Raw genomic sequence first — 12,066 nt, 5'->3', positions numbered from 1 at the left:
AGAAAAAAGATATTTTTCCTCCCTACACCATTATTAAACCAGCATTTGGTTATTGGAAATAATACATTATAAACAAGAGATCATAGGAAATATCTCTTTGCAAACTTCTGTTCTCTTAGAGGGGGATGTGCACGAAAGGGTTACCTCAGTGGGCCTGGGTTGCTCAAATCCTGCACATACCAAAGAAAAGTCTGCCTCCGGGATTGGCCCTTGGATGGCTCCTGAAAGATAACTTCTGAGCCCTTCGAATATTTTGCCTGATAAGAGTTTCTGCATGTTTGAGACCTTGGGCCATGCTGTACCAGCAGGATCAAATAAGCTTATCCTAACAATGTGATTTATGATGAATGTCTGGTTTTGCTCTGGGGAGATATGGTCTGAGTAACTGAGATCAGTCACATGAACTCTGCATGCTTATGTGACTGACTCCCCAAAAAAAACAAGGACACCAAGGTTCAGATGACCGTCCCTGGTTGACAACATTTCACATGTATTGTCCCACACCATTGCTAGGAGAATATACAAGCATGTCCCCATGCAACTCTACTGGGAAGGGACCCCTGGGAAAGGAATCTTGCACCTGGTTTCTCCTGGCCTCCATCCCATACACCTTTTCCCTTTGCTGATTCTAATCTGTATCCTTTCACTGTAATAAACCAAACCAGGAGTATAACAGCTTCTGAGTCCTGTGAGTCCTTCTAGCAGATCATCAAGCCTGAGGGTGATCTTGGGAATCTCTGGCACAGGGAGCTTGTGCCCTTTACCCCACACTCTTGCCAGAATCAACTAGTACCAGTGTATTGCCCACTTTTATATTTATAATGAAACTTGGTCACTGCTACTTTCTCATATCAGCCCCCAGGGGCTGCATTGGCTAATTCGCTAAAGCCTTCCCATACACAAAGGGGCTAAGGAAGAGACTAGGCTCTCAGTAAATACTTCTTGAATAAACACAACACTGCCAATCTGGTTATTTTAGTTTTAAGTGTAAGGCATAGATGTCACTCAGCCTTATATCAACAGAATCAAGTATGTGAACCCAGGGATCAGTGGGTGTGGGAAGTCCAGTTGGCCTCTTTCACCCTCACGAGTCTCCTCTCCTTGTTTTCCTCCTGCTTTGCGGCCACCCCACTCATCACTTTTCTTCTAGGTTCCTTCCCTGTGTTCCTCCTTTGCACTTCAACTGCTCTTCTGTTTATGTGTCTTCTCTGCCCCACCAGTGTAATATCCCCCATGGCAAACACCATATGTATCCATATGCTACCTCACTTATTTCACCACAGCAATCATTTAGTGTAAATATTTTAATTCCTATTTTAGAAATGAAGAAACAGACCCAAAGGATATAGATACCTTTCCCACCATCACACAGTGCGTGTCAGAGGCAGGATCGAAACCAATGGCTATTTCATGCCATGGCCTGTACGCAGACAGAGTAGGTAGGACCCAAGTCGTTTGGCCTCAGCCAGTTGCCCTGCTCCCTTTCCCTCTTCTACTTACATTCTAATCCTTTCATCCAACTCTACAGCCTAGGGACTTCTCACATATTTTGTAGCAAATTGGGATACCCTACGTTTAGTCTTTTTATTTGAACCATAGATTTTCAGTCCTTTTGGGTCAGGAAGTATCTTTAAACCTGTATTAAGAGGGAGAAATAATTGCATTTATTATTCCTTAAGCAGGATGGATTCTGAGCAGGGTCTTTTCTTCAGAACTGTTTTTTTGGGGTGTTTTAAGATAAAAATGCGAGCTCAGAGATGTAACTTGCTCTCGTATATATTAATAGGGGTATAAGGCTGGAATCAGGCAGTTGGGGGCTTCTGAGTGTGATCTGTGACTGTCAAGCCAGTGGAGGATTTTGCAGAGGAAATAAGAGATTTGTGGCTGCTCCCTCCCCACCTCTGAATAACTTGGAAGGATAGGTGTGTTTGCAGGGGATATTGTGGCATTTTGCCATGAGGCTTGTGGCGTAAGTTTTTTTCTCTGTCTCTCCACAAACTGTCCCCAAAAGGTTTAGTGTTCTAGTTATATTTTTCTGTAGCACTATAAGATAAGCATGTTATTATTTTTAAATGTTTGTTTTTAATATCAATGATTTCGTCTGGAATACCATCTGGGGCAACGCTTCATCTGCAGTATGTGGTCTGTGTTTCACATATTGGGAAACCCTTCCTTCAAGAGAAGAACAAAGCCTTTTAAGTCAAACAATTTTATATATTTTTTAAATTTATATTAAATCTGTTAAAAACATCAGATTATAACTGAAGTCATTATATACACCATCAGTTCTGTACTCAACACTTCAGGAGCTTCTACTCTGAGAAAAGAGCAAGGGTTTTGAACTCAGAACTCGAACCCCCAATCTGCTTTTTACTGGAGTCAGAGATTCTCAATTTTGTGAAAACTCTGACTTCCTTTGTGAGGATCTGATGAGGTCATACATGTACAGAATCTAGCACACAAAAATGGCTAACAGTACATACTCTGTAAATGTGAGTTTTTATAGTAAATCCTATCATTATTAGATAAAAGAACTCAATAAATGAAGCTACGGTCATAATTTTACATAGCTCCAGGGTTGGTCAGCCATTCGTGACCATACAGGACAGATCAAAATCATCTAGGCCAGTTAACAGAGCCGTGACTTTTAACTTTCTGTGTAGAGGAGATTGGTATCAGCATAGAAACAGGAGCAGGTAGCTTTCAGAGTGACAGCATCATTAGAGGTATCTTGCAGGGAAGATGGGCACCTCACAAAGTTTGAAGGGATGGCAACCTGGAGCTGCCCCTTCTGTCTCTACCTTTTAAGTAAAGTCCTATCTTCAAAGAGAAAGGCAATTCAGAAACAGCTGATCACAGGAGAGCCTGGCCCTACATTACTCACAGCCTTGAAGCTCTAGAGAATAGAAGAAGAGGTTTTACATCCCAGCTCATTGTATGAAGCTAGCATAACCTTGATACCAAAGTCAAAGAAAGAGCGTACATGAAATAAAAGTATAGGCTAGTGTCACTCATGAGGACACACACAATCCTAAACAAATTATTAGCACATAGATTACTCATGACCAAACTGTGTTTATTTTAGGAATATAAAGTTGGCTTAAACATAGAAACTTATCCATTTAATTCAACCCATTAACATATTAATAGAGGGGAAAATCTTATGATCATCTCAATAAGTGCACTTTAAGTGTTTGGTGAAATTCAACATGTAATCAAGATGAATAGTCTAAGCAAACTAATAACAGAATAGAATGATAAAGTATATCTACCAAAAGAAAAGCACAGTAAACACCATGGTGAAATATTGAAAATTTTCCATTTCTCATCAGGGAAAAACAAGGATGTCCACTATCACCAGTTCTGTTCAACATTATTTTCCTGGGTGGGTCTATCTAATGCTTTAAAATGAGAAAAGGAAATAAAAGCTATAATGTTTAAAATGGCAGGAACAAAACTTATTAGTATTCAAAGATGATATGATTATGTATGTTGAACACTGAAAAGGATCTAAAGATAAACTTTAGGACTTAATAAGCATATTTTAGCAAGGTTGCTGGGTAGAAAAAAGAATACACAAAAATTAGGTCTCTATATACCAGATTAAACAAAATATAAAATTTCCAAAAAAAGGTACAATTTTCAATAGCATCAAATACCTAGGAATAAATTGAACAAAAGACACACAAGACTTCTTTGGACAAAACTGCAAAACTTTACTGAGCGAATTTGAACAAGTCATGTTTCCAACACAAGAGCAGCCTGCATGGTTACAGTTTGTCTTCATTTAAACCTGTGGTTGCCCTTCACCTGTAAGATAACATAACATTTGGGAATATTAGTTAGAACTTTATTCAGATGACGCTAAAGGGATACAGAGGACACTACGGTCTTAGTTTTATAAAATGGACTAAACCCAGAACCCTAAGGGTGACCCTTGGCTTATATACAGTTAAACCTCTGTAGAGACTTTGAAGGTAGACTTTCAGGCACATTAACAATATTTGTAAACACACCACTCTTTCTGGTGGTACAGAGAAACAAAGAGACTGTTCAAGTTCAGAACTGATTAAACCCAATGCTTCCATTCAGAGGTAGTTTTGGATAGAAAGCAACATTTTTTTATACTTTTAGTAAAAATCCAACCAAACAACAAATAAAAAACCTAAGAAACAAAAGAAACTTTTTAAAAGTTCATTTAAATGTTTTGACTTGAAAAAAATATTCTTAATATAGGATATCTAAAACAGTAATGTCACACTTAGAATTACTTAAATGGAAAACAGAAAGGCTAGTATTGCATTTGTTTTGGCTCTACTGTGGAAAAGTACAAAACTTTCTTTGAGCCAGTTTAGCCCTTACATAGTAGTAGGTGAACCATTTGTCCCTGTTTTCATCCATACTCCTGCTATAATTATGAGTAGTGACTCTCTACACACCTAAAAGCATTCCAGTTTGTATAATAAATTATATGGTTACACTAGTTTTAAGCCATTACCATCAAAAGTAACATCACATTGTGAAGGAAAACAGTACCATGTCTCACAGTCTGGAAGAAAAAAAAGGACAGAAGCGGGGTGGAGAGAAAGGAAAAAAACCTGGAGAGCCAAATATCTAGATAGACAGGTAGATAATATAGTCAATATCTGTTAGTGTCTTTTTTTTTTCACTGTATATTTATTTATTTATTAACATTTGTATTGACTTGCTTTACAATGTTGTGTTAGTTTCTGCTTTATAACAAAGTGAATCAGTTATACATATACATATATCCCCATATCTCTTCCCTCTTGCGTCTCCCTCCCTCCCACGCTCCCTATCCCACCCTTCTAGCTGGTCACAAAGCACCGAGCTGATCTCCCTGTGCTATGCGGCTGCTTCCCACTAGCTATCTATTTTGCGTTTGGTAGTGTATATATGTCCATATATACACTACCACTCTCTCACTTTGTCCCAGCTTACCCGTCCCCCTCCCCGTATGCTCAAGTCCATTCCATTCTCTAGTAGGTCTGCGTTTTTATTCCCATCTTGCCCCTGGGTCTTCATGGCCTTTTTTTTTCTTCTTCTTAGATTCCATATATATGGGTTAGCATACAGTATTTGTTTTTCTCTTTCTGACTTACTTCACTCTGTATGACAGACTCTAGGTCCATCCACCTCACTACAAATAACTCAATTTCGTTTCTTTTTATGGCTGAGTAATATTCCATTGTATTGTGTATACTTAGCCTTTTGTCTGTTTTCTGCAAGATTATTTAAACTAGTGGATCTTCCACTCACAAATATTTTCTATAAGAGCAATCTCATTGATTTATTAGTTGTATTATTTTTCCTTTTCCTAATGATTCATACCTGTCTTTTATTATGAATCCCCTTCCTTTTCCCTTAGATTTATTTTGTTGCCTTTTTATTATTTTTTTATATTGGATACTCATGTACTTTTATTATTTTTTTAAATAGCATATATATTTAAGGCTATGATCTTCCTATGAGTATATTTTAGCCATGTTCAATAGGTTCCTGAAAGTAGCCTGAAAACTATCTTTTAACGTAAAGAGTCTGGAATGGGCCAGGAATGTAAAGTGAAAATATTTAGAACACTAATGCAGGGTAATTCCTTCTCTAAACATCAAGTGCTTCCTTTAAATTCAGAAGCTGTGTGATTAATGGTCAGTAATTTGGAAAACACACATGTAAAACACACTTAAACTGATTACTCAGGAAGTACTTCAGTTATGGTCTTTGAAATTCAGTCTTAGCAATTTGATGCCTCAAGGTGCAAAATCTTCATGCATTTGACATGGTTAGAGGTGATTGTATCATGCTGTCCACATGTTATTAGGAACAGTAGCTCACTAAGACTGACTGTGGGGACAGGGAGCGTGCTCAGCACAGGTATCTTACTAACAGTCACCTTGAGCATCACTGACTACATGCACTCTCTACTTGATCAGCCACAGAGACCAGAAACGAGACTGTCTCTTGATATTTTATTATTCAGTCATCTGAGGCTTCATTCGAGGAAGGATTTAAAATGCAATTGTTCACATTTTTGTCAATTATACACCAATGAAGCTGGAAGAAAAAATAAAATGGAATTGTTCTTTAAGAGCCAGAGAATTCAGAATTCAACAGAATCTGAGGACAGGCATTCAGAACTCCAACAGAAAAACAAATATCAAGCAAAGTGTTAGTTCATTTTCTTAGTAGTGATGAAACCTCAATTCAAATGTAATTTGACTCAGGTCAGGATTTGACGATTTATGATAAACAAAATCACATAAAGCAGCTTATCTTTGTATTCTATGCAACAGAACCAGAGTAAGTAAAAATGAGAATTGAAAATAATTTTTAAATATCTGATTTGAAGTCACTATTTTTATAAGAGCAAAGATGGGTTTAGAAGTTAAGGGATTTGCCCGGAGTCACACAAATTATGTTAGAGCTGGTACTAGAACCTACTTCAGCGCTTCAGCATATTTCATACAAACTGATGTGTGTTACAAATGCATTACACATTTGTTAAATGCAGATCTCTATAAAAGCATCTGACAATTATTAACTGTTGGTTAAAGGGCTTATACTTAAAAGTAAGAAAATGCTTTCATTCTATAATTCAATATGGCTTTGACCCAATTTGTTTCTATACCTGATAGTTAAGGTCTGAACTACATTTCAAATCATCTTTATATGTGAACTCTGTTATTAAAGCAACAGTAATGTTATCTTTATATTATTAAAAATATAATATTGTGGAAAACTGACACCCTATAATTTGCATGCTTAATAGATAACATACCTGCTTCCGGCTCTTCAATGGGCTCTGGATTTGGCAGTCTCTTCCCCTTGACATCAGAACCACCTCCACACCCACACCCAGTCTTTGGCTGAGCCAGTTCCTGTTGATTAGCTTCCAGGGCAAGCCCTTGCAAATAAAAAGTTTATCAATTTAGGAAGTAAAACTTGAGATATGAATAAGGGAATGATAATATTCACTCCTTCAGTGTTGTGAAGTAAAAGCCTTAGGCTAGTGTGGTAATAAATGTGATGCATGAGAATCACAAGAGCATTATTTCAGGAGTCTGTTACCAGAAACTAGGAAAACAGGGTTTTATTACCCTCTTCCTTTCCCAAGACTGCCCTCAGACAAATTAGGCGCTCCCTTTGTACTTATCCATATTGTACTTGTGACTGTACTTATCAGTGATTTGTTTGGGTCTCTCCGACTAGATTGTGAGCTCAAGGTTGAAACCATGTCTCTTATTAGTACTTAGCATATTACATGGCATGAGCAGACAACAATAAATGTTGAGTGGGGAAAAAGTCTTAAAAAATACCTCAAACTGATTAACATTTTGCAAACCAACTGGTATGTCCTCTTCAAAAACGTCAGTGTCATGAATGCCAGAAAACTAAACAGACTTGACAACTAAATGCAATGCATGATCCTGGACTGAACTCTGGATCAAAAAAAATTCTATAAAGGAAATTATCGGGACAACTGGGGAAATTTGAATATACACTGTGTATTTAACGATTGCATATTCTCATTGTCAAATTTCCTGATTTTGATAATTGTACAGTGATTAGCCAAGAGAATGACTTTTTCTTTGTTCTCAGGCTACATATACACTAATGTACTTAGGGTAAAGGATCATAATAGTTGAACCTTTATCTAAATGACTCAGTAGTAATAATAGCAAACATATCAGTAAGTGTGTATGTGTGTGTGTGTATATATATAGGGGGGAAGGGAAGAGGATATGAAACCAATGTGGTAAGAACTATTAACAATCGGTGAATCTAGGTGAAAAGTATATGAGTTAATTGTACTATTCTTCCAAATTTTCTGTAAATTTTATGTTTTTAGAAATATAAAGTAAAAATTAAAGAGAATACATGACAACTACATTGTACTTCAGGAAGACAAGAGTTATCTTATTTTTAACTGTGGTTTAAAAACACGTAACAAAAAAAAAAAAAAAAAAACACCTAACAGTGAATTCCCTGGTGGTCCAGTAGTTAGGACTCTGTGCTTTCACTGCCGAGAGCCCAGGTTCAATCCCTGGTCAGAGAACTAAGATCCCACAAGCCACACGGCCAAAAAACAAAATTTTTTTTGTTTAAAAACACGTTAACATAAAACTTACCATCTTAACCATTTTTAAGTGTACAGCTCAGTAAGGGGTTATTTTTGCATCATTAGCAGAAACTAGGAATGGACTTTACATATTTGTTTTCCTGTATTATGAAACCTTTATTTTAAATGGTCTAAGAATAAACCATAATAAATGTATAATTTCTGTATTTTGCTATAGTGTACTAAAAGCAGTGAGCATCAGCTATTTACAAAGCCTGAAGTCTATACCATGTATAGGATTTCAATTACAATTAAAATGTAATCTTCTGAAGGGTTAGCTCAGTGGATTTGCAGGCCCATGACAAATCTTATAGTGTGACACCCACCCTCTACTGGGGTAGCCAGAAACTTACTTTGTTAAAATAAACAAAAGTTATATTTAGGTCCAAAGGTCCTATATGTAACTTTCCATAAATAAATCCCATGTAAAACAAAGTAAAATTATTTTACTTTTAAATAAAAAAAATAACCAAAATAACAGTAAAATTATTTATGAATAACAGTCAAATATACAATGAGAATAAAGGAAATGGGGTAGAAAGAAATGAAAGGGCATTGTTGCCAGTCATATTCTACAAACCTTTAATAGTGGCCTGAGTTATGTAAATGTTTTGCTTCAAAATACTATATATATCCAGGAGAAATAATGTCTGTCTCATGTTAATCTTAGAATAATTAATCTTTTGATTTTCCTAACCATAGAAGGATTTAACCACCTTTTGAAAACCACTTTAAAAAAATCATACTAAACCAGCTACCTGTATGCCAGTATCCTGAACTACCCAGCTTTCATCAAACTTACCATGTAAAAATATCAATTACAGAAACAATGGCCATCATGCATGACTCATTTCTGGAGCCTCTATCCTACTACATTGAACTGGGGCAATACTGAGCTACATTACAGTACAGACATTTGAGTTTTGAGCAAAATCATTCACCTTTTTTACAGCAACATTCATGGTAGGAAGACACAAACTTTGGAGTGAAATACAGATTTTGTATTCAAAAGCCAAGTGCTCTTTGATAAACCCAATCCTTTAGCCTCAATTTTCTCATTCATAAAATGGGGAAAATTTATTATAGTGAGGGATTGCCCTAAGCTGCAAATTATACTCTCTTCACTTCTCCAGCCAATTTTCAGGCCATGTTTGAGATCCCTTTCTATTGTTTTCTTTCCTTCTCTTACTGGTATATCATAATGCGTGAGACATCCCATACACACACACACATACACACACCCAACAGGCATTCTTCTTCCTTTTCCCTTCACCTTGAACTGAAGATGCTCCTTCATCCTTTTTCTCTTGACCAGGTGTAATGTCCTGAGTTTCAGTTAGTGGCTTCTCTCGTTGAGGCTGCTTATCACGGGGCTGCTGGAACTATGGGTGTGTGTGTGCAAATGAAAAGTTTTGTTACTAACACACGTCAACAATATAAATATACAAAATACAAAGATACATTTGATCATAAATAAATCTAAAGACATTTTTCCAATACTATTCAGTACACTTATTTATTTTTTTTTTTTTGGAGCAGAGAAAGTTGTATTGCAAGGCCATGCAAGGAGACAAGGTGGCTCATGCCCTAAAAAGCCTCGAGTTCCCAGCATACTTATTCTTAATAAAGTTACTCTACCCACAGAGAGACTACTCCAAGAAAACAGTTACCCACAAGGACTTTGGAAGCTATTTTAATCTATGTCGGGATGGCTGTGTGCAATCTGTTAATAAGCATGAGAAGGAAGTCATCAGTCAAATTCCCCAGGAACATAACAGCATTCATCCAGGCAACACCAGAATGTAATCCTCCTGGCTCAATGTTCCTTATCACATGGAAGACCTTCATCACTGTATCTATATTAGTTCAACAACATTTTCACAAAAATTAATTTCTACTAATAAAAAACATCAAATGTTAAAACACTTACAACCACAGGCGCAACTGCCCTGGGAAAGCCTTGATCATAACCTCTTTCTTTAGGTCTGTATGTTGACTTTATTCTCCGACTCATATTTCCCACTGAAAACAGAATATTGTCATTTGGAAAATGCACTTAAGAGGATAATTATATTTGAACACTTCTGTGGCCAAATGATGATGTATACTATTTTTGTAATATTGAACACATTTTCAAAATAAGTCTCAAGGTAATTTAATTGTGTGTGCTTTCCAATCACACCAAATCTGGCAACTTGCAAAAGCAATTGTTTATGTCATGGCCAAGCTGACAGAAAAATCACCTTAAAACACATGGTAAAAGACAAGAACACATTTTTGATGAGTTTTGGATTCACAACTTGATTCACCATTATGGAGACATTTAGTGAAATACTACTGGAAATTTAAAACTTGAGTGACTATTGCTTTCGTCACGCTCTCGTTTGCCAAGCCCTTCCCCCCACCCCAATAAAATTTTATTGGAACACAAAGCCACACTCACTCGTTCACATATTGTCTACAGCTATTTTTGCACTTGCAGAGTTGAGCGGCTGCAGTAAGGACTCTTATGAGGCACTCTCCTTCCTTGGCACCCTGTTCGGGGCACTACAAATCTCGGGATGCAGTTACAACCCCACAGCGGTCCTAGGTTTTCCAGGCCTTTCCTTTACCTCCCGCCCCGCCCCGATGTCCCGGGCCCCATTGCCGACTCCGGATTCTGTGCTCTGTCTGCAGTTCCAGGGCCTCCAGGACCCAGATACCGCAAATAACGCCGCCATGACTCGCTCTACCTTCATCTGACCCCCCTGACCTCCACCGCCCACCGCCCTCCCTTTCCTGCCACCAGGACGAGAGCTATGGTGGCCGTGACGCCTGTGGCGAGAAGGACGACGACCTCGAGGGCCTTCCTCCTCAGAGGCCATAAATCGCACCGCCTGACCCGCCCGAAGCCCGCTGGCTCCCCCTCACACGCACGCACGCTTAAACTCCACGCACGACAGACCTGTGGACCTACCTGGTGAGTCTCAGCCAGGCAGAAAGAACGGAGACGCTAAAAAGCGATGTGCGCAACTCCGCACCCCGACCACGTTGCACACGCCGCACAAGGGCCGACGGGAAGGCGTGCAGCCCTGAGCATGCGCACTGCGTCTCGCACGTGCCGCGTGGGCGGGTTTCCCCGCCCCTCCACGGGACCCCCCAGAGAACTCCCGGATCTGTACTCGTTTGCAGTTCCGGTCCCTCCAGGGTTCAGATACCTCAAGTAACGCCCCCAAGCCTCTCGCAACTTTCAACTGCCCCTCTCCCCTTTGTGGCCCACCGTTTTCCGTTTCGCTGCCTGTGAAATGAGTAGAATGCCTGCTAAAACCGAAATGACAATATACTCCATAGGATTTGCATAAGACCAGGTCTCAGAACCTAATATGCAAAATGTCCAGCATATGATTCAAAATTACTCAGAATACTCAAAAAACTAAAAATAGAACTACCATATGACCCAGCAATTCCACTCCTGGGTATATACCCAAAAGAAACAAACACATTAATTGGAAAAGATACATGCACACCAGTGTTCATAGCAGCACTGTGTGCAATTGCCAAGACATGGAAGCAACCGAAGTGTCCCCCAACAGATGAATGGATAAAGAGGATGTGAGATATATATACAGTGGGATACTGCTTAGCCATAAAAAGGAATGCAGCAACATGGATGGACTTGGAGGGCATTATGCTAAGTGAAATAAGTCAGACAGAGAGAAATACTGTATGATATCACTCATATGTGGAATCTAAAAAATGCAACGAACTAGTGAATACGACAAAAAAGGAGCAGACTCACAGATACAGAGAACAAACTAGTGGTTACCAGTCGGAGGAGGGGCAATATAGGGGTGGAGGAGTGAGAGGTACAAACTATAGGGTGCAAGATAGGCTCAAGAATGTATTGTACAACACAGGGAATATGACCAATATTTTGTAATAACTGT

The 12,066-nt window shown here is 38.4% G+C and overlaps 1 long non-coding RNA gene across 1 annotated transcript; it reads right to left on the bottom strand.

Moving 5' to 3' along the window:
• Window positions 1-3,060: 3,060 nt before the first annotated feature.
• On the bottom strand, window positions 3,061-10,685 carry LOC309652683. The gene is made up of 4 exons (XR_014258885.1): window positions 10,065-10,685; window positions 9,414-9,501; window positions 6,800-6,925; window positions 3,061-3,810 (listed from the first exon to the last, which is right to left on the bottom strand). It is a non-coding gene; the product is annotated as an uncharacterized lncRNA (long non-coding RNA).
• Window positions 10,686-12,066: the final 1,381 nt, after the last annotated feature.

The sequence above is a fragment of the Balaenoptera physalus genome, assembly GCF_965194825.1.
Source record: "Balaenoptera physalus genome assembly, chromosome: X".
NCBI classification, from domain to species: Eukaryota; Metazoa; Chordata; class Mammalia; order Artiodactyla; family Balaenopteridae; genus Balaenoptera; species Balaenoptera physalus.
The sequence above is the reverse complement of the archived record's forward strand: the minus strand, read 5'-3'. Positions and strand labels throughout refer to the sequence as shown.